This window comes from Macaca mulatta, chromosome 15 (assembly GCF_049350105.2).
Source record: "Macaca mulatta isolate MMU2019108-1 chromosome 15, T2T-MMU8v2.0, whole genome shotgun sequence".
Lineage (NCBI taxonomy): Eukaryota > Metazoa > Chordata > Mammalia > Primates > Cercopithecidae > Macaca > Macaca mulatta.
Window position 1 is genome coordinate 11,010,656 of NC_133420.1, and position 26,380 is coordinate 11,037,035.

Here is a 26,380-nt window from a genome sequence, read left to right on the forward strand (position 1 = left end):
ACTGCGGAAGCCGGCTCTGCTCCGTACTCTGCGTTCGGGGTGCCTGATGTTCAGATCTGCTGTGTCTATCGGGGGCCATGGCGAGGTGGTGGGAGTGGGGGCGGGGAGCAGCGCGGATGGATCCAGGGAAGGACTTAGTTGAATCCCAGCTGCCCACATACCTGTTGCTGGTCTTGGACAAGCTCCCTAGTTTCTCTGGGCTTCGGTTTGATTGTAAGACAAGGACACCGCCCCAGTCTGAAGATGTCGGTGTGTGCGGGAATGCCTGGCGCAGTCACGATGGGTTTTCCTTCAGCCTCCTCCATGCCCCTCCCTGGGTCAATCAGTATCCATGCGTGCCACAAGTAAATTCCAGTCCCTCCGAAAAACCAGTTGACCCGAGTTTTATGGTTGAGCATGGTGAGTGTGCTTGCCAGGAAATGCCACTAGATGTCATGGGCCTGCTCCTCTATGTCCACAGCAATCCCCGGAACAGGCTGGTTCAGGATGTGGGAGGTGGGAGTCGGTGTTGTACCTAGGTCAGGCTAAAGTCAAAGGCTCATTTGCTCTGTGAGGGGTGATCAGGATGACATATCAAGAGGAGCCCCGTGGCTGACTCTGGAGGTGGATGGTTGGGTCGGATTGGCCCCCCTCCAGCACTTATTTCGAGTGATGCCTTCCCTGGGTCACGCAGCCCTGATCTGTAGGGCACAACTTTCCAGCTCCAGCCAATCTGGTCTTGCCCTCTCCTTCCAAGAAGGTAGGTGCGGCGCAGTTGCCTTTAAGCGGCTCCTTCTGGACACTGCAGGGCGGCAGCAAGCAAGCAGGGGCGGCTTTTTTCTTACGTTGACCAAAATATGCGGGGCCAGCTTTGCACGATCCCATTCAGCATCACACATGTGCATCGGCCACTCACCTGTCCATCTGCCACAGACAGGCTTGGACAAGACCATTGAGTGGCCTTTACGGCAAAGAGCCTAAAGGGCTCACAGGAAAACCGGAACCAGCGCAATGGTAACAGCGCAGCAATACCTGTCATTGATCAAGGGGTATTCTGGGCCGGACATGGTGTTAAGTGACCCAGTTCGGTTAGCACTCTTAGAATTAACCCCCTTTTGCCTATCAGGAAATCGAAGACGGAGGGCATTAATGCCAGGGAGCAGGGAGTAAGGGGACTCACAGAGGGGCTGAGGGGCTGGGCGCTCTGAGCCCACGGATCCGCCCCCAGGCCCCGGCTGCACGGGCACCAGAGTTGCTGCTCTGGAGGGGGTGAGGAGCTCTGGGGAAAAGATGGAGCCTGACGTGGGTAAGATTTGGATATTTTCAGAAGAGATTTTCAGCCTGGAATGCGGGTGTAAGTGACTGAATCGTAGTGACGAGCCAGATAGCCCAGCTGCAGGAGCTCCCCTGTGGGGTGAGGGAAGAAGGCCTTGGGGGCAGGTGGCTGAGCAGAGGCGCTGGGTCGCCAGGAGCCGCCGTGGGTTTGGAAAGGGGGAGAAACGCAGCGCCCTGCACTGCAAGGGCACTGAGACGTGGTTGCGGTTCTTCCTGACCGTGACAGGCACAAATGGTACTGATGGTGGAATGCACGGAGTCTGCCTTCAGAGAACTTCTCCTGTCTTTTAAAACCTGGGCCTCTCATTTAAACTTGGTGGCCTCAGGTGAATGGTCAGAAACAGTTTCTGATGAGGTTGCAGAGATTGTGCTTGGCCTCTGATTGTGCACAGCCTCTGATTGTGTACAGTCTCTGATTGTGGTGTTTGGCCTCTCTGTGGCCTCTGTGGCCTCTGTGTGATCTCTGATTGTGTGTGGCCTCTGTGTGGCGTCTGATTGTGTGTGGCCTCTGTGTGGCCTCTGATTGTGCTCAGTCTCTGATTGTGCTCAGTCTCTGATTGTGCTCAGTCTCTGATTGTGGCCTCTGGCCTCTGTGTGGTCTCTGATTGTGTGTGGTCTCTGTGCAGCCTCTGATTGTGTGTGATCTCTGATTGTGCTCAGTTTCTGATTGTGGCCTCTGATTGTGAGCGGCCTCTGATTGTGGGTTGTGTGAGTTTCCCAGGATTAAGTAGATGAGCCTCATGCTGGGGCAGGTGTGCCTTGTGTTGGGCATGTGGAGGAGGAAGAAGTTTAACCCATCCCCCCTTTGGGAATGACAGGGCAGTAACAAAGGTGGTTGATTTATACATGGCCATCCTCATGAGGTGAGGACCTGAAAGGTTTACTGCGTTCCTGGAAAGCTGCTCTGGGCATCACCATCACTGGTCATGGACAGCAGCTCAGAAGCCCACTTAAGGTGCAAGGAGGGAGTGGCGCTGGTCCTGCCTGTGCCGAGGTTGCTGGTCACTCCTATGGCCAGGTGATGGCTGCTTTTGCACGAAGCTGGGGTCAGAGTTAATTTGGGTAGTGTCGGCTTTGATTTAGGTCAAGACTGGTCAGTCTTCCTAAAATACTAGCCATGAAAGCTTTCATAGATTGTAGTTCTTTGGGAGGTTCCTATGTGGTTTTTAGATGTTTAAAGCATAGGGCCCATGGCCAGTGTTGAATTACATTTTGTTCAGTGTAACTGACAGGACACTGGACCTGAGTCCCAGGCCTGCCACGGGGTTCAGGGAGCTTCAGAGAGGGGGATGTTTGTGCTGAAGTTTTCGCAGATGGGATGGGACATGGGCACGGGGCTGGAATGCTCTAACCTTCAATCTTCAGTCATCGGTACTGAAAGGAATGTGCAGCAACAAACTCACCTGTGCGCACGCATATCGTTTTCAAGGATTGACGAGCTTTTGAGAAATATCTGAAGACTTTTCAAGTTTTGAAAGAAGCCGGGATGACACTGGAAACGTCAGGTGTCTTGGCTAGTGATCAGGTCCATCACCACACACACGGTCCCTAACCTCGCACACCTCTGATCCTGCACAGTGGGTGACCAGGTCTGTAACCTTGAAAGTTTCTGATTAGGTGCAGCTGGTGACTAGGTCTATAACCTTGCCTGGCTCTGATTGGACACAGCAGGCAACCAGGTCCCTAACCTCGCACACCTCTGATCATGCACAGCGGGTGACCAGGTCCATAACTTCACACTTCTGTGCACAGCAAGTGAACAGGTCTCTAACCTCAAAAGCTTCTGATTGGGTGCTGGTGACCAGGTCTGTAACCTCGCATGGCTCTGATTGTGCACAGCTGGTGACCAGGTCGCTAATCACACACACCTCTATTCGTACACAGCGGGTGACCAGGTCCATAACCTCACACCTCTGTGTATAGTGGGTGACCAGGTCTGGAACCTTGCAGACCTCTGATCGTGCACAACAAGTGACCAGGTCCATGACCTCATGCCTCTCTGCACAGTGGGTGACCAGGTCCATAACCTCACACCTCTGATCGTGCACAGCTGGCGGGTGCAGGACCCACTTCAGTGAGGGGCTGACTTCCCAGATGTGAATGGGGAATGCTGTGTGGCTCGCTAAGCTCCTCCATGCTTTGGGGGCTCTAGGCTGTGGCCGGCAAGTAGGATGCTGTCCCAGGAGGCTGCTATGTGTTGGGGATGGGAGGCAGCTGCAGGGCGGAAGTAGGATGTTGTCGTAGGAGGCCACTGTGGGTGGGGTGGTGGGATGGGAGGCAACTGCAAGGTGGAAGTAAGATGTTGTCCCAGGAGGCTGCTGTGTGTGGGGGAGGGAGGAGGCAGCTGCAGGGTGGTGAGGGCGTGCGTATTACTGGGAGTGGTCTGATCCATGCCTTCTGCACGTGAGTTCTGGTGATTATCTTCCGGTATGTTGATGGATCATTCAGCGCCCCCATCACATTTGACATGAACTGTACTCTGTGAGTGGCCCTGCCCCGGGTCATGACCACACGCTGGACTTGAGCTGTGGGAGCCACATGGACAGTTGGAGGCCTCAGACCCTAGGGCTACACACACCGAGATTTCCCGGCTGCGTCTCCCCAGGCCTCGTGCTGATCTCCCTTGCTGCTGCTGTCCCAACCCCTGACATGGCACAGCTTCCCTGTCAGAAGATGTCATGGAGCTTGTCTGCTGTTCGTAAATCTTACGCACATTTGGATACGTTAGCTTCATGCAGAAGTGCTGCAAGCAGGAGATAACGGAGGCTTGGCGCCACCTGGTGGTCTCCAGGAGTCTCTCTCCACCTGCAACCTAGCAAGTCAAGGTTACCTGAATGTGTCCTCCGAAGGTAACAAGCATGGGAAACATGTCAAATGCCATGCAGTGCGAGGTGGTTCTGGGAATACCAGTACACTCTCGGGCTGCCAAATGTCATGTCGTGTAGATGTCACAGCCTCCTTTTCTTTGTCACTTGTGTTGCTAATCCCCTGGATTTCTCAAATCTCTGGATTTCTCAGGTTCTTTACTTCTCCAGGAAAAAAACCTGCCCCATTGTCCTGTTACCTCTGAAAGGGGGCTTTTACAGCAGGAGGTGATGCAGCAGCTGTCAGTATAGGCACATGCTGCAGGATCCTGCTAGTTCAGGTGCACCCAGAGGGAATATAGCTGGGCAGGTGGTCCCCATCTCCTGGGTCTCCGGGCACCTCTAAAGGCCCCAACCAGAGTCCTCCAACCCACCCGCGAGGCTGGCGCAGCAGCAACGCGACCCCACCGGCAGGGACCCCGCCCACCTGTGGCGCTACCCCCCGCCTCCGCGACCTCACCCACCGCTAGCGTGGCCCCCACCTACGACGACCGTCGCGTAGGTCCTCCTGCCCACACCCGCCCCCGGCCAGCCCCTGCCCCTTTCTCTGCCCCTTTTCCTGCCCCTGCCCCTAGCCGCGCCCCCACCCGAGCAGCCCCTCCCATGCGTGGGCCCCGCCAGTCATCGCCCTTTGGCGCTGGGGCCGGGCGGGGGCGCGGGAGGGGCAGCGTTTCCGAGTCGGGCGCGCACAGGCAGGGTCTCCATTGCCTGCTGCGCACCCGGACTAGCGGCTCCCCTCAGCCTCCTCTCCTTGGACGCCGACGACTCCCGGGCTCCCAAGGGCACCTTGCGGAAGTTCCTGGAGCACCTCTCCGGGGCCGGCAAGGCCATCGGCGTGCTGACCAGCGGGGGGGATGCCCAAGGTACGCGCCCCCTCCTGGCGGCGAGGGAGGGACGGACGCAGAGAGGGGAACAGGGCGAAGGGGAGGGAGGGACGAGGCAGAAGAGGGGGGAAGCGATGGGAGGAGCCGGGGAAAGGTGGGGAAACGATGGGAAGAACCGGGGAGAAGAGCGGGGAAGCGATGGGGGAGAACTGGGGAGAAGCCCGTGCCCGGGAGCGGCAGGGGTACCTGTGGGGCGGCGTGAGCCGGCAAGGCAGCCCGGGGGTCCTTGCCGGGTGGGGCGGAGGAGGAAGGGATATGGCGGTAGGAACCTCCATCCGGAAGATAGTGAGCTTTCCACCCCATCCGGTTTATGTTTTAAATTGAGCCTGGCAGACGGGGTCGCCTGGAGCACCCTCGGGGGTCGTTCTGCCTCTGAGCTGTAGGACGGGGCCGGGCTTCACCTCCGAAGCGTGGGTACAGCGCGATCACTTCCTAAGTGGACCCTCGCCCCCTAACTCCGCCCCGCGCCACCCCCCAGCATGTCGAGGAAGAAACGGCCGGCCGGGTCCCCGCGGGCCTCCTGTCACCTTGAGCCCCGCGCGGCGTGGGCGGGGTCCCGGCTGCTGCAATGCGGGATGCGGCGCGGGTGCTCTGGGTTCCCGCCTGGCGTCTCCGAGGCGGTCTGGCAGCCCCTCGCGTTTCTGTTGGAAGATTTAAAAAAGGGTTTCCTGCGCTCGCATGTGCTGTCGCCTCCTGGCTCGTGACAAAACCAAAAACTAAAATGGGTCCCAGGCCCTCCCCTCCAGCCTCCGGGGACGGGAAGGACCAGGAAGCGGGGACTCCCGGACGTCAGCGGCGCCGCGGCGCGGGCTCTGGGCTTCCCCTGCCCTGCAATGTGGAAACGGCTCTCCAGGAGCGGCCCGAGCCTGGGCCCACGACGCGGGAGGACATTTAACATTGAAGAGCGGGAGGTGGTGGAGAGTGCGCTCCCCAGGCCCCGGGTACACGTAAGGGCGCCGGTGCCCGGGTACAGGAGGGCGAGGCTTTCTTGGCCAGGTAGCCTTGTTAAATCCATCTGAAAGTCACAAATAACTAAGTATCAAGTCGTCACAGATCATTTAAGTATCCTGAATGAGATGGCTACGGAAAACATGAAAACATCGTTACTGGTTACGTGCATGATGCATCCAAAACATTGTTACCTGCACAGTGGCAGCACTGATATTTGTGGGCTTTTGAACGTGTGGACTGGAGTGTTAAGAGTCCTTCAGAATTATGACAGTAGTTTGATTTGAATGTTCTTTTCTTGGCGAATAAATGCTGTACATTGAATTTACCCAGGAAACTAGGAAGGTGAACCCACACGAAGGACACAGGCCTGTGGGCTGCTCCAGGCGCCATTAGGGCGTTGCGGGGCCTGAGTCATGCGCTTCCCGCTCAGCCTCCTGAGAGCCGTGACGGCGTCTCTATTCTGCCTCACACTTGGACCCGCTAGTTTCATATTCTTGTTATGGTTCCGAGGCTACAAGCGGTTGGATTCTGTGAGTCACTCTCTGTCTTCCTCCTCCGGCTGCTTTCAAATGGGTCGTCTCTTTTTTTAGAAGTGTTTTTAAAGCAGTGATTGATGGGGTGAGTTGTAGTGCTGTCCTGAACTGCAGAGGGAGCGCGTTGAGGAACCTGGGTTTTGATGCTGTGCACATCAGCTGAGTGTCAGTCCCATTATTAAGCTCATTTCTTGGTCTTCTCATCATTACTCAGACGCCTTAAAAAAAAAAAAAAAAAAAAAAAAAAAAAACTCCTGCTTGCCGTCACTGGCTGAGTTTGGCAAATGGGTGTTTACCCTAGAAAGAGGGGCATTTTGTCCTCTGGAACGTCTAAGGCGCCCTTTGGTGACCTGGTCGGTTTCTGACTACTCTATCCCATGGGTGTCCTTCCTGCTTCCACCTTCCCTTTCCGAACGCCTCTGCCTCCAGGGCTTTAATTTTCCTTCTGTGTGTGTGCCACGCAGAGGTTATGACTATTGTGTGCCGTGTTTTTTTTTCTTTCTTTCTTTCTTTTCTTTCTGCTGAGGGCCCAAAACTTGCTGTATCTCAAAAGAAGCAATTGCATCCATTTGTTCGCGATGAGCATAAATTATCCTTTAAGGGAGACTAATTGGTAAACCCGGCTGCTGTGGGTAGAAAGACAGAGGTGGCCGCGGATCTGCCTCTTCGAAGCCTGCACAACCGTCCTGCTTTCTTTCTTCAATATCCGGGGTGGGGGGGTGGGGGTGGAGGTTAATTTTAATAAGCCCTTGCAACCAACAAAGCAGGAAAGTGCTAAGACATTGAGGTGTGAGATTTAAAATTACAACCAGCAGCCTCTCATTCTTCCTTCACTGAGGGCTGCCGCTTCGTTTTGGGGCTGCAGGGTGTGTTTGGCAGCGACTCATGAATTGAGATAGTTCTTTACTAAGAGTTTTGTGCTGTAGGTATGAAAATGGGGAAAGAGGGAGCACTGTCCGGGGTGGAGAGGCGTGGAGAGACGCTGTGATACATAGCTAGTCCTTTTCTTCCGGGCTCCTGGTTTTAAATCTTTTTTTTTTTTTTCCTAACAGCTTGAAAGATGGTTTTTGGGTCTTAATTAAAAGATTGAAGACTGTGGGCCAGACCCAAACTAATTCCATTGGCATCAGGGAGAAGGATTGTTTACATATTTCTCTATAGGCATAATTGTTTTTTTATTTTTTGCTGAATTATTTGGTTAGTCAAATCATACATTAGAGAAGTAATATTAAAAATTAAAAAAATAAAAAATGTATCTGTAAACATATCCCCCTTCCATTCCAGTCTTTGTCTCTGTGTAATTTTAGAACCTTGGGCCATGATGTACATAAAGTTTATATTCTTTTAATATCTTGCTACTTCATTGTTTTAATGTTTAATCTTTGGGTTGATTTATCACAGGTTACTTGACCGTTTCTTACAGGTGTTTGGTTTAGGTTTTTTTTCCCTTAACACTAATGTAAATTTGAGTGTTTGGCTAACAGTTTTAGCAGGATTTAAGGCAGAGCCTCAGTTAGGGCCGTGGATCGATTTATAGTCCCTAGTTTGAGGAGGGAGGTGGCAATCTGCCCTTTCTTCTAAAATTGATATGTTAAATCACAATGGACATGTACTTGATTTTGAGCACTTGAGACTCCCCTGGGGTTCACTGGTATTGCAAGGTCAGGGCTGGGGATCTTCTGCTGGAGAGGCCCCCAGCGTGCCCAGCGCAGAGTCCCGAGTGCGTTACTGCAGGACAGAACCCCTGGGCTTTGTCCTCCAGCGGCCATCTCTCCGGGGAGAGCTGACTGCTCCAGGAATGAGGTCTATGCTCTGAAGCTCACAGTCAGCAGACCAGCAAAGGTCAGCACAGATGATCTTATTATATGAATCATTCATTTAACAAGCATTCATGGAATACACACTCCGTGCAGTTGGAACTTAGAGTGGAAGGCCATCAGCTCACTATTGTCTGAGCAGAGCTTGATCTCTGGCTCCCTGTTGTAGCCTCCGCTCCTAGGAGGTGCACGGTGAGTGTTGGGGGACCCTCCACAGGCACAATTGCTGAACAAGGACCCCTCCCAAGGGCGTCAGCCCTGGGCCCTGAGCTCTGAAGAGGAGGAAGACATTCCTAGGGCCGACTTCCCTTCTGGATACTGAGCTCTGCACAGAGAGAAACTCTTCCACATTCACTGCAGTGAAGTTCATACTTTAGAGACTGGGGCCTGCATTCCCCAGAATTTCCATGGCCACAGGAGGTGGCTGCACCATGCGACTGGTGTCTATGTTCTCTGGAATTTCTGTGACCACAGGTGGTGACTGTACCATGTGACTGGGGCCTGCATTCCCTGGAATTTCTTTGGCCATAGGTGGTGGCTGTACCATGGGAATGAGGCTCTGTGTTCCCTGGAATTTCCATGGCCATATGTGGTGGCTGTACCATGCGACTGGGGTCTGCATTCCCTAGAATTTCTGTGGCTGCAGGCTGTGGCTGCACCATGCAAATGGGGTCTGCATTCCTCGGAATTTCCGTGGCCATAGATGGTGGCTGTACCATGTGTCTGAGGGTCTGCGTTCCCTGGAATTGCTGTGGCTGCAGATGGTGGCTGTACCATGTGACTGAGGGTTTGCATTCCCTGGAATTTCTGTGGTCGCAGATGGTGGCTGTTCCATGCAACTGGGGTCTGCATTCCCTGGAATTTCCCTGGCCACAGGTGGTGGCTGCACCATGCATCAGGTCCTCTGTCTCAGGAGTTGGTGCCATTGTCTCTGTTACTCCCTCGCCTGACACAGAGAGGCAGTTCCTGACTTTATCACTCCCAGGAAACACACAGGCATCTGCTTTGGATCCTTGTTTTATTTCCCCATCACCTTTCTCATCAAAGGGAAATTCACATCCCTCTAAAGCTGAAAATGGTGTGGGGCCCCCTGGTGGTCTTTTTAAGGCATTATCAGCAGGTAAATTAGACCCTATGGGCCAGTGTACCTGAAATGAAAACAGAAAGATAAGTCGTGTCACTACACTTTGCTGGGAGATTCAGGGTCTTTTTCAGTGGCAGACTCATCCAAAGTAAGTTGTTGGTTCGCTGCAGATCTAGACGGTTAGCTGTGTCGGGATTAAACTTAGCCAGTGTCGACAGTGTGGAGCTTAATCCTCACGGAAGGGTGTCAAGTACAATGAAGAATAGCTGCCGAGTCTGCTATTGTCAGGAGAGGGGCAGGTACCTCTCTCGCTTAGCCCAGTGCTGCAGGAGGCGGGGCTCACGTCAGGCCGTAGTTGTGAGCAGGTTGGATTTTTAGCACGCTGGGACGGTAAAGCACAAACATCTATTTTTAACTTGTGGGTGACCTTCTTCTGTGCTGCTTAAGTCTCTGTAGGCCTTTCTCTGTTTCCTTCCTGAGGAGTCTGTGCCAGGGTCCCAAGCGTTCTCTGGGCTGCACCTCCGCGCCTGCCCACTGAGGAGCCTCCTTCTGGTGGCTGTGGGACCGGGCTGGGCCCACACTGTCAGCATCGTCCAGGGTAAGCAAGCCCGTCCTTCCACACCTCAGTGTCCCCAGCTGTTGAACAGGGCTAATCAACTGACCGTCAGGATTAATGGGGATCAGATGCACTCATCTCATAGCCCTGCTTGGTAAATAGCCACTTCCACTCTGTCCTGCAATGTGCTACTTTAGACTTGTTCTTTACCTCCATTTAGCCAGGTGATTCGAGGTGACAGTGACTATCAAGAGGGATGTACAGAGGAAATCAGTGGAAGAGAGCTCGAGGAGCAGACATGGGCGCAGGGAGCACAGTGCGGGGAGCAGGGGTGCAGGGAGCATAGGCATGGGGAGCACAGATAGGTATGGGGAGCATGATCGTGCGGAGGACGGGTGCGGGGAGCACGAGTGTGGGGAGTACGAGTGTGGGGAGCACTGGTGCCTGGAGCACAGGTGTGGGGAGCATGGGTGCGGGGAGCACAGGTGCCGGGAGCACAGGGTATGGAGAGCACGTGTGTGCTTGCATCTGACAGATGCTGCTGAGCATGTACTCTGTGCTCAGATGGGTCAGAGCCTCAGTGCCTCTTTTTAAAAAAAAAAAATCTTTCTTTTTTTAAAGATAGGACTTCTGTCTTGCTGGTGGCCCCTTTTAGTCGATACTCCTTTAAGCCTGCTTTTCCAGAGGAAAGCTAGGAAGGATGGCCTGTATAGGTTCCAGTCTGGGCATATCTGGAAGAATGGCCTGTTTTAGGTTTGAGTCTGGCGTATCTAGGGACATCTTTGAACCTCCACTCAGAGTCCCAGAGCCACCTGTAGAGGCTCCCCAAATGTCTGCTGGGATTTCCCCTCTGCTCGGGGATGATGAAGAGCAGAACCTCACCCTGCCACGACCTCTGGGATCCTCCTTCCTGGAGGGCAGTGCCTTGGTGGCCAGTGTGTGTAGGAGGCTGGGTTGGCACCTTCGGGCTATGCTGTGCAGCGGGGGCTTATGCCATGGGCATTCTTGTGCTCTGCACCGGGACTGGTGATGTTGGGCATCCTCGTGCACTGTGGACCACATGCGGTGCACATGAGCCAGACAGCTCCTGGAATTCGGAGTCTGGCTCTGTCTCAGGCCACCCACCTGTCTGTGGCACTTCTGAGGGATTGTGGAGACCGTATGAGTCTTGTGTCCCCACCCTCACTGGCTGGACACCTGTGCCAGGCTGGAGCTTTATGTTCCACCATCCTCTGTTCCGAGTTGTGTGAATATTTATTTTCATTACCTACTCTCATGAGCTTTCCTTTAAAAAAAAAAAAATCAGAGACAGACTTTGAAGTCCCATGGCCCCTCCATTTGTGGACCTAATGGTATTGCAGAAATTATGGCTCCAATTATGTATAATAACTGGGGCTACTTTAAAAGTCATGTAAAGGAACAAGGTGAAGTGACCATTTCAAGTGGTACATCATGCTGGATTCTTAAGTGAACGTTATCAGGCTTTCAACACATTTTCTCTTTTTATTTACTTTGGCGAATATAATGGATGCTCAGAAGCTGTTGGAATTTAGTAAGAGGAAGTTATCCTTAAGGAGCTATTTAAGCAAGGGGACAGTTGGAGTAAACGTAAGTTATGAACACACACTTATTCCAAACCAGAGAAATAAAAGCATCAACTGTACTGGGGTTGAAACTTGGTTGCTAGTGTGCCTTTCCTGCCCACAGTGACTGTGGCAGTGCTGTGGCCAGGAAATTCTGGAAAGAAGACTTGGTGCCAGTGGTAGTTTTTGTGACGATTCATTTGCTTTCAGCTCAAGTGACTATAGCCCTACTTGCAAATGGCTGGGTCTCCACCAATGGACCACAACATTGACATAGGACAAATCAGAAATGGCCCTTGGGTTTTTAACAATTATTATTTTTAATGGACACATTATAGTATATATGCGTGGGATACAATGTGATATTTCAATACATGTTTATCATGTGTAAATAGCAAATCAGGGTAATTAGCATGTCCATCACCTCAAACATTTGTCATTTCTTAATGCTGGGAATATTTAAAATCCTCTCTTCTAGCTGCTTGAAAATATACAATAAATTGTAAACTATAGTCACCCTACAAGGCTATAGCACACTAACCCTTATTTTTACTATCTAGATGTAATTTTGTATCCATTAGCCAACCTCTCCCTTTCTGCCTTCCCGCCGCCCTTTCCTGTCTCTAGAATCCACTGTTCTACCTTCAGAGGGTAGAATATCATTTTCCTCATAGAGATCTTTAACCTTCTTGGTTAAATTTCTTCTGAGGTATTGCTATTTTTATTTTATATTTTTGTAGCTAAATGAGATTGCCTTCTTGATTTCTTTTTTCACTGGCTCATTGTTGGTCTATAGAAATGCTACTGATTTTTATACGTTGATTTTGTATTCTGTAACTTTACTGAATTTGTTTATCAGTTCAAAGAGATTTTTGCTGGAGTCTTTTTTTTTTTTTAAATATATAAGAGCATATTGTCTGCAAACAGACAATTAGAGTGCTTCCTTTTCACTCTGGGTGCTCTTGATTTCTTTCTCTTGCCTGACTGCTCTTGACTAGGACGTTCAGTGCTGTGTTGAATAGGAGTGGCACAAGTGGGCGTCCTTGTCTTGTTACAGATCTCAGAGAAAAAGCTCTTAGGGTTTCCCCATTCACCTTTATGTTAGATGTGGGTTTGTCACATATGGCCTTTATTGTGTTGAGGTATGTTTCCTTCAGTGCCTCGTTTGTCGAGACTTTTTATCATGAAGCAGCGTTGAATTTTATCAAATGCTTTTTCTGTCTCTATCGAAATGATATTATGGTTTTTGTCCTTAATTCTGTTGATGTGATGTAGCGTGTTTATTGATTTGTGTTTGTTGAGCAATCCTTGCATCCTGGGATAAATCCCACTTGATCATGGTGTATAATCTTTTTGATTTGCTGTTGGATTCAGTTTGTTAGTATTTTGTTGAGGATTTTTGCATCCGTGTTCATCAGGGATATTGACCTATAGTTTTCTCTTTTTATTGTGTCCTTGTCTTATTTTGGTATCAGGGCAATGCTTGGCTTGAAGAATGAACTTGGCAGAATTCCCTCCTCTTCAATATTTTTGGAATAGTTTGAGAAGAATTGAAATAAAAATGTGTAGAATTCAGCTGCGAAGTCACCTAGTTCTGGGGTTTTCTTTGTTGGGAGACTTTTTATTATTACTTAGTCATACATGTTACTCATTATTGGTCTGTTTAGGATTTCCATTTCTTCTTGGTTCCATCTTGGTAGGTTGTACGTGTCTGGGAATTTATCCATTTCCTCTAGGTTTTCCAATCTGTTGACATACAGTTGTTCAAAATAGTCTGTAATGATCCCTTGTATTTCTGTGGTATCAACTGTAATTCTCCTTTTCTGTTTCTAATTTTATTTATTTGGGATTTCTTTCTTTTTTTTTTTTTTTTTTTTTTTTGCTTAGTGTAGCTAATGGTTTGTCTATTTTATTTATCTTTTCAAAAAACCAACATTTTTTTCTTCACCTTTTATACTTGTTAGTTTCAAGTTTAATTAGCTCCTCTTTGATCATTGTTATTTCTTTTCTTCTACCACTTTTGGATTTGATTTGTTCTTGCTCTTCTAGCTCATTGCAGTTCGTTGTTAGGTTGTTTATTTTAAATCTGTTTTTTAAATGTAGGAGTTTATTGCTATAAACTTTCCTCTTAATACTGCTTTTGCTGTATACCATAAGCTTTGATATGTTGTGTTTCTGTTTTCATTTATTTCAAGAAATTTTTAAATTTCCTTCTTAATTTCTGCATTGACCCATTGGCTATTCAAGGGCATATTGTTTAATTCCTATGTATTTATACAGTTTTGAAAGTTCTCCTTGTTGTTGATTTTTTTTTAAATTAAACTTTGTGTTCTAGGATACATGTGCACAATGTGCAGATTTGTTACGTATGTATACATGTGCCAAGTTGGTGTGCTGCACCCATTAACTCGTCGTTTACATTAGGTATATCTCCTAATTCTATCTCTCCCCCCTCCCCTCTTTCCCCTCCCCATAACAGGCCCCGGTGTGTGATATTTCCCTTCCTGTGTCCAAGTGATCTCATCGTTCCTTTCCCACCTATGAGTGAGAACATGCGGTGTTTGGTTTTCTGTCCTCGCGATAGTTTCCTGAGAATGATGGTTTCAGGCTGCATCCATGTTCCTACAAAGGACATGAACTCATTCTTTTTTATGGCTGCATAGTATACCATGGTGTATATGTGCCACATTTTCTTAATCTAGTCTGTCATTGATGGACATTTGGGTTGGTTCCAAGTCTTTGCTGTTGGGAATAGTGCCACAATAAACGTACGTGTGCATGTGTCTTTATAGCAGCATGATTTATAATCCTTTGAGTATATACCCAGTATTGGGATGGCTGGGTCAAATGATATTTCTAGAACTAGATCCTTGAGGAATGGCCACACTGTCTTCTACAATGGTTGAACTAGTTTACAGTCCCACCAACAGTGTAAAAGTGTTCCTATTTCTCCACATCCTCTCCAACACTTGTTGTTTCCTGACTTTTTAATGATCGCCATTCTAACTGGTGTGACATGGTATCTCATTGTGGTTTTGATTTGCATTTCTCTGATGGCGAGTGATGATTGTAGCATGACTAGCTGCAGACAAAACGTGACGGGGGGCTACATGCATCAGCTAACAGAACAAAATGTTTTACAGTGCTTTCTCAAACAATATCTGGAATTTATAAATAACACTAGTAGTTTTGGTCAGGGGTTAATATTATTATTATTATTTTAACCACCAGGGCCAGGTGGTGGTGCCAAGGTTGTCTAGCTATTTTTCTTACTTCTGTTTCTTTCCAACGATTTGCTTTCTGCCCCTTCTCCTGTCTTATAAAGTAGGGAAAAGGGGAGATGGGGAAAAGCTGGGAAAGACAACAGGAGAAGTGGTGGTCTCATTCCATATTATGAGCATTTTTTCATGTGTCTATGGGATGCATAAATGTCTTCTTTTGAGAAATGTCTGCTCCTTTTTGTTGATTTATAGCTTTACTCTGTTACAGTCTGAGAATATCCTAGATGTTATTTCAATTAAAAAAAAATTTTATTGAGACTTTTTTGTAGCCTAGCATATGGTGGATTGTAGAGAATGTTCTATGTGCTGAGGAGAAGAATGTGCATTTTGTATCTATTGGATGACAAGTTTTGTAAATGTCTGTTGGGTTCATTTGGTCTACACTGGACTTTAAATTTGATATTTTGTTGTTATTTTCTGTCTAGATGATCTCCAGTGCTGACAGTGGGATTTTGAAGCTCCTACTATTGTTGTGTTCTGTTAGTGTCTCTCTCTCTCTCTCTCTATATATATATATATATACGTTTATATATATACACCTGTATATATATACGTTTATATATATATATATATATATATATATATTTGAGACGAAGTTTTGCTCTTGTTGCCTAGGCTGGAGTGCAGAGGTGCCATCTCAACTCATTGCAACCTCCACCTCCCGAGTTCAAGTGATTCTCCTACCTCAGCCTCCCAAGTAGCTGGGATTACAGGCATGTGCCACCATGCTGGGCTAATTTTTTGTATTAGTAGAGACAGGGTTTCACCATGTTGGCCAAGCTAGTCTTAAACTCCTGACCTCAGGTGATCCACCTGCCTCCATCCCCCCCCACAAAATGCTGGGATTACAGGCGTGAGGCACCGCGCCCGACCTCTCTCTCTATTTAGATCTACTAATATTTGCTTTATATATCTGAGTGCTTTGTTGTTGGGTGCACATATCCTCGTAATTGTTATATCCTCTTGCTATGTTGATCTCTTTATTATATAATTACCTTTTGGTCTCCTTTTTACAGTTTTTGACTTAAATTGTGATTGGTCTGAAATAAATATGGCTACTCTTGCTCACTTTTGATTTCCATTAATGTGGAATATGTTTTTCCATCCCTTCACATTTAGTCTATGGCTGCCATGACCATTTTAAATGTGGCACTGAATATCTGCCTTTTTTTTTTTTTTTTTAAGAAGTACAGATGTCACCCCTCACACCTCTATTCTGGGGCTGGCCTGGGCTGGCCAGCAGGGCTCCCTGGCTCGAGGCAATGTCTGAAGTGTTGTTGGACAATGTGGATCTGTGACCCCTTGGTCTTTGGGGAAGTGGGGCACCCCAAGACACCCACAGTCTTGCGACAGTTTACGGCTCTGTGTGTGGCTGCTGTGAGGCAGCTTTGGGCGGGGAGGAAGGAGAGCAGAGCCCATCTATCCTGGTGTGGAAAATGCCCAAGAAAGTAAAGAAATGGTACAAAAAAATCATCATCTGCCCTGGTGCCATTTCTGTTAAAAAAAAAAAAAAAAGAAAAAGAAAAAAATTCACTCTGAGTGTGGTTCTGTGCTTGAGGAGGATAGAAAATACCTGGAAAGACAAGCAAAGTGTTCTTATGTGGTCAGCGCTGGGAAGTGGGATGGGAGGCTTGGGAGCGTGTGGAAAGGAGGACGTGGGGTATTTTATTCTAGTTTATTTGGTAGAGCAAGTGATGAAAGTGAAGCTTGAGTGATCCGAGCAGCTCGGCCTGGCCATGGGTAGATGCCAGCATGTCCCGCCTCCCGCCTCCAGCTGTAGCTCTGTTTCTCAGTAACAGATGAGACAGGTGGCGTGAGGCTGTGGGCGGAGGAGGGGCAGCTCGGTGTCCCCAGCACGTGATTGTCCAGGCTGCTCTTGGGCCAGCCTGAGGGAAGGGGCGGAGGAGAGCTGGGAGGGTGCACAGTGCGTCCCCCTTCCCCGCCCTGGGACTGAGGTGAGCCCAGGCTGCTGTCAGGATGGAGGAAGATGCCCTCAGGACGGAGGAAGAGGCCGGTAGAGTTTGGTCAGCAGCCAGCGTGATCTTTCCCACAGGGGATACGCAGTGCGCCAACTCGCAGGAAAAAACTCTGCTTTAGTTTTTAAATTTTGCTCATTCCGTTTATGGTGCTCGTCATGCTAAGATTTGGATATTGTTGGTAGGAATCAGTGTCAATTGCATACAGTTGACTCTTGTACAACACAAACTTGAGCTTTGTGGGTCAACTTATATGTGGATTTTTTCAGCCAAACTCTGGGAGAAAATACAGTGTTCTGCCACGTGAAACTCATGTCGGAGGGCTGATTCTTTGTACACGCAGAAAATACAGCGTTCCTGCCATGTGAAACGCGTGTCGGAGGGCCGACTCTTTGTACACGCAGGTTCGGCAGGTCCACCTGTGGGGCTTGAATGTGCCTGGATTTGGTGTACATGGGGTCCTGGAACCGACTCCCTGAGTCCAGCGAGGCTGGCCCCGGGACCGGCTCCCTGAGGACAGCGAGGCCGTTTCTAGTAGCAGGTGGTTTATTTTGTGTTTTCCCCCTGGCTCTACACCCCATTCTCAGAGACACGGCTGTCACAGTGGGACCAGCTGGGGCAGGGGAAGGGTGGAGGGCAACTGGTAGAAGTGGCCATGGACTCTCTTAGGAACGAGAACCGTGGCACCTACCGTAGACGAAGATGTTGTTGGTCTGCGCTCTTCTCGTGTTGGTCTGGGGCATGCAGTGGCCGTGGGCTGGTGTGGTCCACAGCCCCGGGCTCCGTGGTCCCTGACCCTGAAATCCCATCTGGTGCTGTGTCACCTCAGGCCAGCTGTCTCCTGAGGGGAAGGGAACAGGGAACAGCCCTCCCTGTGTGGCCTGCCCAGCACCACCCACCCCCAGGACCTCCAGTGTTGACCCTGCTGGGGGCTCCTCTCTCCTGGGGGGACCTTGTCCCAACAAGAGGACTCCACGGGCTGCAGGAGGTGTCGAGCTATTTTCTCTCCTGGAACTGGGTTGCTGGCAGCTCCCAGATGCAGGAGGAAAGGTTCAGAAGTGCCTTCATAATAAGAAATTGTTGACGTGAACTTTGGACAGCAAACACTGCTTACATTTCCTTTTCCGTTTTGATGCGTTAATGGTGTGTGGCAACACCGTGACACACGGGGATGCGGGTGATAGGTGACCCCCCCCGCAAGGGGGCCATGCACCTGTTTCATAATAAGAAGGCATGCTTCTCTTACTGCAAATAAAAACTTCAATGGTTTTCTGCCAGAAAGACCCTGTCCTTTATGTAGGATATATAGAGGATCATTTGGCAAGGGATTGAGGATTTGGGGTTAAACTAAAAATAAATTAATTTCATTTTATAGCACTCTGAACCCATTTGAGTTCATTATTCATTGAGAATTTGAATAGCACACACTGTTCTGACTTCTGATTTCCCCCTAATGAACAGCATTTGCTGTAACATGACAAAACCCTGAGTCTTAGAATTACTGGGTAATGTGGAAAAAGGCAAAGTTGGTTCTCTGTTGTTTTACTTTAAGGAAATTATATTATTTTGCAGCCACTTAGTTTTCTCCTTTCCAATAAGAAAAATTGCTTTTTTACTACCTGAAAATTCGTGAAGGTCAAGGGGACACAGGCTACAGTGCATTAAAAGCCACCATCAAATGTGGACGTGGACCCAGTTTCCCCCTGTTCTCTCCCACCATCAAATGTGGACTTGGACCCAGCTTCCCCCTGTTCTCACCAACCATCAAATGTGGACATGGACCTAGCTTCCCCCTGTTCTCGCCAACCATCAAATGTGGACATGGACCTAGCTTCCCCCTGTTCTCGCCAACCATCAAATGTGGATGTGGACCCAGTTTCCCCCTGTTCTCTCCCACCACCAAATGTGGACGTGGACCCAGCTTCCCCCTGTTCTCGCTAATCATCAAATGTGGACGTGGACCCAGTTTCCCCCTGTTTTCTCCCACCATCAAATGTGGACGTGGATCCAGTTTCCCCCAGTTCTCACCCACCATCAAATGTGGACTTGGACTCAGTTTCCCTCTGTTCTTGCCCACCAACAAATGTGCATGTGGACCCAGTTTCCCCCTGTTCTCTCCCATCATCAAATGTGGATGTGGACCCAATTTCCTTTTGTTCTCGCCACCATCAAATGTGGACACGGATTCAGTTTCCCTTTGTTCTTGCCCACTTTGTCACAATGGCTCATTTCACAGTCACTCAGGAAAGGAAGAAACATTATTTTTAATAGGCAATTCCGTAACGTCACTCCATCCTCAAGTGGAACATTTGTGAACAGTAGCAAGTATTGATGTGTACACCTCTGCAACCCAGCAGGAATTAATGCTTTTTATTTATGAATGGATGGTCATCGGATGGCCAGAGGGATTCCCTGTGAATTGCGGGGGTCCTCATGCCTGCTTGTGAGTGACATGCACATGGCGAGGGCTAGGGAATCTCAGTCTCTGTGATTCGAGTAGTGACATCGTTTACGCAAGGCAGGTGGATGACTCTTTGAGCTTGGCATGCTCCTGGGTGGCACAGCACAGCTGACATGGAGTGGGGCAAGGGCTTGTTCCACGAGTTTCTGTGTTTTTGTTGTGGTTGTTGTTGTTATTTTTTTAGAGATGGAGTCTCTCTCTGTTACCCAGGCTGGAGTGCAGTGGCGCGATCCAGGCTCACTGAAAGCTCCGCCTCCTGGGTTCACGCCATTCTCCTGCCTCAGCCTCCCGAGTAGGTGGGACTACAGGTGCCCGCACCACGCCCTGCTAAATTTTTTGTATTTTAAGTAGAGACGGGGTTTCACAGTGTTAACCAGGATGGTCTCGATCTCCTGACACTGTGATCCACCCGCCTTGGCCTCCTGAAGTGCTGGGATTGCAGGCGTGAGCCACCGTGCCTAGCCTGTTTTTGTTTTTTTGAGACGGAGTCTTGCTCTGTCGTCCAGATTGAAGTGCAGTGTCATGATCTAGGCTCACTGCAACCTCCACTCACTGCAACCTCTGCCTTTCAGTTCGAGCAATTCTCTTGCCTCGGCCCCCCTAGTAGCTGGGATTACAGGCATGTGCCACCATGCCTGGCTGATTTTTGTATTTTTAGTAGAAACAGGATTTTGCCATGTTGATCGGCTGGTCTTAAACTGTTGACCCCATGTGATCCGCCCGCCTTGGCCTCCCAAAGTGCTGAGATTACAGGCATGGGCCACTGCACCCGGCCCTGTGTTTGACTCTTAAATCTTCTTTTTCTTTTTAATATTTCTGTTTCTGGACGGCCACTCAGTGGATATGGAGGAAGAGTTCACAGATGTCCGTATTACATTTCTTACTTCAATTAGCCTCCCTTGAACACTGCTATAGGGTACAGACGCATGAAGGGCTGAAAGGGTGGTTGCGTCCCAGTAAGTGTGAGCATGGAGCTGGTGTGTGAGACCCCGGTGCCGGTGAAGGCACCCGTGTGAGATGGCCTGGGATGGGGGTGTGCAGAGCCCTGACCGTGGCACACACCCTTCAGCTTTGATGCTTCAGGCCATTGCTCTGGTCATCAGTGAGCAGAAGGTCTAACAGCAGTGATATTTATCACTAGCTGTGTTGACCAATGTGTTAGGAGGGTGAACCTGTTTGACTTAAGCTGTTTGATGGGTTTGCATTTAAATAGACAACTGGTGACCTGGTGCCTGGACACTTACTCTGTGACCTGCCCCACGTGACTTCTCCCTCTGCTATGCATTAGATGAGATGGGTGTGTTTAGGGTGGTGTGGCCCTAGACTGGAATACATTAGAAGTACAATCCCTGCCTCACCCCAGATCTGCCCCACCCCAGTGTGACTTTTGGAGGTGGAGGCCCAGAATCCTTCACCTGCCCTCCAGGTGGGCCTGAGGATGCTGAGGTTTCAGAGCGCTGCTTTGCTAGCACTCCAGCAAGTCCTGCTTACAGAGACCAGGATCTGAAATGGCAGGTTACCAAATTGTATAGCAGAAAAATAGAAACGTTTCCTTAGAATGGGTGTAGGAAGAAAAGTGATTTCCTTCACCATACCTGGAAAAGATTTCTAATTAGCACGCACTATTTTTAATTATTAGTGGTCTCCTGTATTTCTTATCTTTTTTTTTTTGATACACGGTCTCACCCTGATGCCCAGGCTGGAGTGCAGTGGTGTAATCTTGGCTTCCTGCAACCTCCGCCTCCTGGACTCAGGTGATCCTCTCACCTCAGCCCCCTGAGTATCTGGGACTATAGGCACGATACCACACCTGGCTGATTTTTGGATTTTTTTTTTTTTTTGTAGAGTTGGGGTCTTGCTATTTTGCCCAGGCTGGTCTCAAATTCAAGCATTTGTCCTGCCTCAGTCTCCCAAAATGCTTCTGTACCCCTGACCCAACAAGGAAGGACAAGAGGTGTGAGCCACACTCCTGGCCTCCTGTCTTTCCTTGTTGAAGCAGGGATGTGGAAGCACTTGCCACAGCTGACTTGAGTATATCTCGTTTTGTTTTGTTTTCGTCACGGGTAACCTGGCAGTGCTGTGCACCAGTGCTGCTGGCCAGCTGTTTTTTGATGGACTGGCAGAAAATCAAACTGAGACACGGGTTCCTTTCTCCCTGGGTACTAACCAGATGGGAAAGGAAGGACGTTATCTGAGTATCATCTTCATGAAGGCTGGTGGGGAAACGTCAACTTTAAGGTGCCTGGGATCTAAGGCATGGAACCCAGAGTGCAGCAGAACATAGGGGTTGTAGCCTTGGGAGCAGAGACGTGCGGGCCGGTGCCCTCGTTCCTGGCGGGTTCTGAGTGCAAGAAAAGGTTAGTGAACCAGCCGAGGTCACGGAGCAACCTGCCAAAACCTGCCTGGATGTATGGCTGGCGTCAGTACTGGCCCCAAAACTGCCCATTAGGGGATTCCTTGCAGTTTCAGATCCACCTAGTGGTCCGGAGAGTGTCCAAACCATGACCTCAAAGAACGAGCTGTTGCCTTGAGAGCCTCCAAGGTGAGGGTAGAATTTTTTTTTTTTTTTTCGCAATTAGCAATAATTTGTTGTGAATGATCTTGGACCTATTTTCACTTCTTTGTATAGGAAGAGAGACAGAATAAAAAGTCTCAATGTGCCAGATGCCATGTAATGAAGTCGTGGGATTAACATTGTTGATTATTACGTAACATCACATTAATTGGAACATATTCACACGTGTCCACAGCGTGTGCGTGTGCCTAGTTCGATGAGCACGTTGGGTTGGGGTTGCTGTTGGTTTTTGCAGCCCCTCTGGGTGGTGCTTTCTCTGTGACTTGCCCAACACCGTTGCTGCTGCCTCTGTTGGAGTTCAGCCTTGACCGGCCTTGCTGCCACCAGGTTCTCAGAGCGTGTGCACCCTCTTCCCCGCGTGCCCCCTCTACCCCGCGTGCACCTTCTTCCTGGGGCACACCCTCGTCTCCGCGAGCACCCTTGTCCTCCGTCCTGTCCACCCGGGGTCTGCTGTGTGTTTCTACTCACCCCATGCCCGCCTCTTGCTGTGAGCTCAGTTTATTGAGGTGCGGTGAGAAACCAACAGAGGGGAGCAGTGTCCCAGCCTGTCAGGGCAGGAAGGAGCCTTGGGCATCTCTTCCGCAGCTCTGGCGACCCACCCTTCGTGATGTAGTGCTGGGGAGAGAGGTGAGTTCTAAAGGTAGGACCGCCGTGATTTCCTGAGTCTTAATTACCTAACACTGGGTCACCTGCCATGTCGCCTCATCGAAGGCACCTCTAGAGACAAAGCAAAGCCTCTGGTGGCCGTGGGCGGGGTGGCCATGCCTGTCTGTGGGTTCTGTAGAACCTACCCGGAGCCCCTCCAGCCATGGGGATGTTCAGGCACTTGCCGCCTGTGAGAGGTGTATGTTAGCCGCGTGGTAGGTGCGGACGCCTGGAGGGACAGGCACAGGCCCACAGGTGTGGTGAGTGTGGGAGATTTAGCCACGTGGGGACGTGTGGAGGGACAGGCACAGGACCACAGGCGTGGCGGGTGTGGGAGAAAGTGCACAGAGTGCCCAGCAGATGGCGTGTGGTCAGCGGAAGCCGTGAACAATGGCCGGGCTCGGGAGACACATTTGGAAATACACTTTAAGCAACATCAATGGATAATGCTGCGATTTGGTTTCCTCCCGTGGTCCAAAACACGTTCTAGAGATGCCGCTGCTTTGTGTGTACCTGAGACAAGGGTCTAAATGTATTAGGGCCTTGATGTAATCTGTAAGACAGGCACAAAATGCCTATTTCAACGAGGCACTGAACAAGAAAGCGTGCTTTATTCAGTGCAATGAGAATGCTTCATTGTCATAAGCAAAGTAAAATGCCTCCAAGGCGAGCTTGCCATGTGTTTAATGACCTTGGACACGAGCTTCCTAAACCTGCCAGAAAGTGCTTCCAGCGTGGCTTCATGCAGTGGTTTCATGCAGTGGCTTCAGTGGAGAATGTGCATATGTGGCTGATACTGAGAGCTGCGCAGAACCCTCCTGACCTGACGGGTGCCCATGTGTGGACCGTGAGCCGGGCATCCTGACCTGACAGATCCCCATGTGTGGACCATGAGCCGGGCAGCACCCTCTTGACCTGACGGGTCTCCTTGTGCCCATTGTGGGACCTCCGTCAGTCAAACAAGTGACACGCGTCAAACTGAATGCAGGGAGGAGGGTCCAGGATTGCACGCAGCCTCCGTGTCTCGTCCTTCTGAGGCCTCCTGGGAAGCCAGGAGGGCAGTGGGGTCTTTTGTGTGTTTCCTCCTGGTGGCTGTGAATTTGTAACAATGGCGTTTTGCAAAAGGGCCTGGAGGCAGAATCAGAGCCTGTCTTGGAAAGGATGACGTCTTCACGGGCACCTCTTTCCGCCACTCCGGTGCTCCTGTGATTTTCAATATGTGCACCCTGCAGACTTCAGCCTGTTGGTGTCTTGGGGAAATAGATACCAGGATTGCTCCAATGCCTGCAAACTTGAAACAGGAATTTCTCTGCATGAAGTGGGTCACCAAAATGGGAGGTAAGTGGAGAGGGGAAGGAACTTCTTGGCCTCGTCAGCCCTTTTCTTGAAACTCACAGTCAAACTTTGTCAAATTCTAGATGACGGTGCTTCAGGCGATGCATTTAGGTATGTTATGTCTTGTTTTCTGAGTATGGTGCTTCGAGAATTTAAATATTAAGGTGAAATTGCCATGCACAGTTGAATTGGCACCATAATTGGACTCTCTGTAAAGGCTTTTGGTTTCCTGTTAGAGTGACTTACCATTTTTTGAGTTAACTGAAGCAAACTCTGCTGTCAGCACGAAGGAACCACTGTATAGTTAGGACGTCCAATTAAATAGAATTCTCCTAAATAGAGCGTGTTCTTTTCATAAATTTTAAAAATTCATTTATTCATCAAACACATATTGAGTACTTATCACCCTGGTTGCTAGTCACTGTTCATATATATTTTTAAGGAATTACTTCCACCTAGCTCTGAAATAACATTGCATTTAGAATTTAGCACAGAGGTGATTAAGCATGAACTTTTCTCAGCAGTCTTGTTTTCATTTTTACTTGAGAACATGTTCTCAGACTCGGTGCCCAACTGACATTACCGTGCATTGTCCGAGGCACACACCTGGCGGGGCTGTGTCTCTGGGGCTTTAGAGCAGGAAGGAAGGGCTGCCAGGTGTCTGGCCCTTCCATGTTTCCCTGGGGAAAGGATTAGGCCTTGGGCAGGAGTCTTGGCTTGTCTTACTGGATTAGCTGGTGTCTTTCAGTCAGCTCTGCCTTGGTGTTAAACTCTGGACTGACTCTGACCTCTGAGTGGCAGAGGAGAGGACAGCGATTTAGAATCAGTCGTGCAGACCGGGGCACCCAGCGGGTCTCTGATAAAAAGTGGTGGCAATTGATCACTTGCCTTTTTGGGAGAACTGTGTGGATTGACTCAGACCTCTTTCTTTTGATTTTATCTTGAGACTTTGTAGAAGCAAAAATGCCTTTAAAAAATTAAATGATGGGCTTTTGTAATGTTTGTATCTCCCCAAAATTCACAAGTTGGAATCCTCACCCGCGAGGAGATAGTGCTAGGAGGGGGAGCTTTGGGCGGTGAGGAAGTTGTGAGGGTCTCATAAATGGGATTTGTGCCTCAAAAAGGGACTACAGAGAGCTCCCTCGCTCCTTCCACGGTGTGCGGACCCAGTGAGAAGGCGCCGTCTATGAACCAGGAAGCCTTCACCAGGCAAACCTGTCAGGCCTTGGCTAGGGATTTCTCAGCCTGAGACTGAGACTGAGAGCTGTGAGAAATGAACTTGTGTCGTTCGCCAGCCCCCGCCCAGCCTGTGATATGTTGTTAGAGCAGCCTGGGTGAACGAAGGCAGGTTGTGAATTTTCTGTCGTACTTTCTGGCTTCAGATACTTGCTAAGGAGATGTCACCATCTTACCCAGGTGGCACTGTCTGGAATCAGATGTTTCGTTATCATTTGACCCTGTTCTTGCCCCACGCCTGTGCCGTTCACACCTCCAGGTGTCTCGGCTGCCCGCGGCCCCTCCAGACGTTTCTGATTCGCGGTGTGATACTGGTCGCGGCCGTGCCGTCAGTGACCAGGAGTAGGAGCTCACGCCCCTCGTGAACCAGCAGCCTCACCCGGAAGCTGCCGAGAAGCGTTTGACAGAAGGTGATCACGCCTCAAGACTGAAACTTCCTGTTTACAGGGAATGGAGGTGCATAGTAGGGAATTTCATGATGGCCCTAGAAACAGATGCCTCTGGGGTAGGGGATATTCTGCAGGACAATGGCCCCGGACTCTCGAAAAGTGAAGATCACAAATAAAAGTGTGCGAGGCTGTCCCTGACGAAGACGGGGAAGGAAAATCACTCGGTGCAGTGTGTGGCCCGGATAGAAAAGACGTTTTCGGGACGATTGTGCTTACTGAACATAACCTGGACAGCAATGCTCTGAAATCGTTCTTGTCTGCTGATGATGGCAGTGCGGCTGCAGAGGGGCCCTTATTCCTAGGGAATGTGTGCCTGAGGACTCGGTGAGGCAGCAGGAGCCTCTCACCTTCAAGTGGCTCCAGAGGAGAAACAAATCTGTCTCTCTGTCTGATCTACAGAGAGAGTGAGAAAGCAAATCTAACGACACATTAGCAGTTGTTGGAGCTCCACGTGGAGAAAACTTGACCACTCATTGTACTGTTCTTCCACTTTTTAAATATGTTAGAACATTTTCATAATGAAAATGTGGGGAAGTAAAAATAAATCTGGAAATTAGAACGGAAGTGAGCCCAGCCAAGTGCTCTTGGGTTCAGCCGTGAAGAGCCAATGGTCCGTTGGTGTTTTCTTGACTCGTCGTGGGGATTTCCTCTTCCTGGGTTCACCACCTAGTTTTCCTTGTGATAGTTGTTTTATACATAGCTATGAACATAGGTGATGCTGAAAACACACGTTTAGTGTGGTTTGTCATTAAGAATTTGGAGAACTGGCTAAAGAAACCACTTGTACAGATTTGAGATGAGCACTGCCTGCCTCAGCGTCTGTGGTAACAGCTTCA

The 26,380-nt window shown here is 49.5% G+C and overlaps 1 long non-coding RNA gene across 1 annotated transcript in view; it reads left to right on the forward strand.

Moving 5' to 3' along the window:
• Window positions 1-4,884: 4,884 nt before the first annotated feature.
• The window catches only part of LOC106996240 (uncharacterized), a 64,330-nt gene continuing 42,834 nt past the window's right edge, over window positions 4,885-26,380 (forward strand). The window contains exon 1 of the long non-coding RNA XR_013405074.1: window positions 4,885-5,041. This is a non-coding gene — a long non-coding RNA (uncharacterized LOC106996240). The remainder of the gene's footprint in view (window positions 5,042-26,380) is intronic.